The sequence below is a fragment of the Etheostoma spectabile genome, chromosome 14 (genome assembly GCF_008692095.1).
Source record: "Etheostoma spectabile isolate EspeVRDwgs_2016 chromosome 14, UIUC_Espe_1.0, whole genome shotgun sequence".
Lineage (NCBI taxonomy): Eukaryota > Metazoa > Chordata > Actinopteri > Perciformes > Percidae > Etheostoma > Etheostoma spectabile.
Window position 1 is genome coordinate 11219478 of NC_045746.1, and position 2579 is coordinate 11222056.

Genomic DNA, 2579 nt, shown 5'->3' on the forward strand with positions numbered 1-2579 from the left:
ATGTAATTCCCTCCTACCTAGTTTCACTTTACTGAAAGAATTAACCTTCGAAACAACACAAAGATCCTGTTTAATATGCTGTGAGGAAGCAAGGATAAGATGTGAAAAGACAGAAATAGAGGAAAATAATGTTTGTTTTATGTGATTGACAGCAGGGTAGAGGAGGGAGTGACTGTGTGCAGTCAATACTATTGGGTGTCAATGAAAACTTTGTTTCACCTCTTGGAAACTTTCTTTGCAGCATGAGATCCAGACAGCTCAACTGCTTTTTTTGCATGCATTTTTGTTGTTTTTCACTTTATCATTCCATCTATTTTGCAACTGATAAAGTATTAATTCACCCTAGCAATTCTATTGTCAATCTTACATGTTTTGTGATAACACAGATTGTCATTATTAGATGGATGGCTTAGAAATGCATGTATACACTGTAAATGCTTTTGTTTTTGGCATTTATTTACAGATTGTTAAATGTGGGTGCATGGATTATGTTACATTTGTGCGTGAAGGGTCGTGACTCCTTTCACAGTCTCTGATCTACCAATGCATATAGCTTTTAAGTCTCCATACAAGTTGGCTTCACACTAGCCAAATCTTAGCTTAGCTGCTCCGGTAGCATTACTCTGGTGTAGTATTAACATTAGTAGTAACACGTTCAATTACTTACTAACTGTCATGCACATTATGTATTTTGGTTTGAAATGAATCCTACACATGCAGCAGAGAATTTAATACAATTTCTGTTTTACAATAACTTTTAAAGCTGTAGCAAGCACATTGTTTTGTGGCATTGTTTGGCAAAAATGACCAAATAATCGGAGTGTCTGAGAACAAACTAGAGTTCTGTATCTCCTCTTGGCTCTGTTTTCAGCACGGTCTATGATGACACCATCCAAATCCCCTAGAAGTAGGAAAAGCGTAGCACTCACCCAGCCACTGGTTGGTCTCACACTCACATTGAACGCAACACATAGGGAAAAGGAGGCAGTGGGATTTTGTTTTGTTACCGGATGTGCATACATGTGCATACATGTCACAGAAAGTGCTCTTATTGCTTAATTGTTTCATTTGGCACACTTGTAAGAAAGAAACTCGATTCATGTTTTCCATTTATTCATTTTTGGAAATTTGATTTAGCACCTGCCTGTGTGTAAAGCACATCAGCTGCGTTAAGAACGTGTGGTAATCTGTCAGATGTTCAGCAGGGTGTCAGTGTTAATGCTTCAGTTCAAGTTCCCGTACCGTTAGATGACAGTGGTGAGGAAAAGGGGAATTGGTTCTGAGAAAATGAGGAAAATTACAGCCTATTGCAGAATTTTAACATCAATTACATGGAAAATAGGTTCTCACCAGAGTGCCCATGATCACAACAATACGTTGTGTTTCTTTTGTGTATACAGTTGTGCTCATAAGTTAACACACCCATGCTAAAGTTGACTAAAAAAAGAGGAATAAAAAACATCTTTTGGAAATAGATCTTAATGCCTTAATTAAAAAAAAAGGAAAAATCCAACCATTTAACGACACCAATTTTCTTTGTGAATGAATAATGTACTATAATGTGTATCACAACAATGTGTTGGCATGGGATACTTTCCATAAAATCATCTTTCAATGCAAATCAAACAAGCTAGTAGTCTAACTGAAATAAAAACATGCCAATCTTTATGTATGGTGAAGGGTATGTGATGATGTGGGGGGGGGGGCACTTTTAATTCCAAAGGCCAAGGGAACTTTATCAGGATGCATGGTATCCTGATCCATGAAATAACTGGCCTTTAATAACAAAAATCTGCCTGCCTCTATGGGAATTTAACATAGGGGGGTGTATACTTATGCCCCCTGCATTTTAAGGAAGAATATTTATTTGTGTACAATACATTATTCATTCACAAAGGAAATTGGTGTCCTTAAAAGGTTGGATTTTTCCTTTTTTTTATTTAGGCATTAAGATCAATTACCAAAAGCTGTTTTTTTACTCCTCTTTTTAGTCAACTTTAGCATGGGTATGTAAACTTAGGAGCACCACTGTATATATGTACAACAGGTACATAGAACCACAATTTGACCAGTGGGAAGTATCAGTCCTATTTCGATCAGGAGAGACATATTTGCAGATATGTAAATAAGATTTATTGTACAGCTCAACTAAAATGTACAAAGTCTTTGGCAATTAGACTCCATCACTCTAGGAATCTTTTGTGTGTACTATACACATACACACTGATGGTCTGATGGTTCTTTACCTCCTGTATACTGTATAGGGTAGAGAACCACCAGACCATATAGACCCTACACTCTCAGAAAATGAAGTACATAATTGTACCTTTAGGGGTACAATGGCTTGTCACTGGGGCTGTACCCTCAAAGGGTACAGTTTTTGTACCCTTGGTCTAGGGTACATATTTGTACCCTTGTGTTTTAAGTTGAGATCAAGCAGCCAATCAGGGCTGGCTCTACATATTTGACACGTCTTTCCACCAATCAAAAGTAGTGAGCTGGCAGTCTCCGTCCCTCTGTCCAGTAATTAGATCATGGATAATGTAGGCTATGCAATGCAAAAATGTTTCTGATGAAAC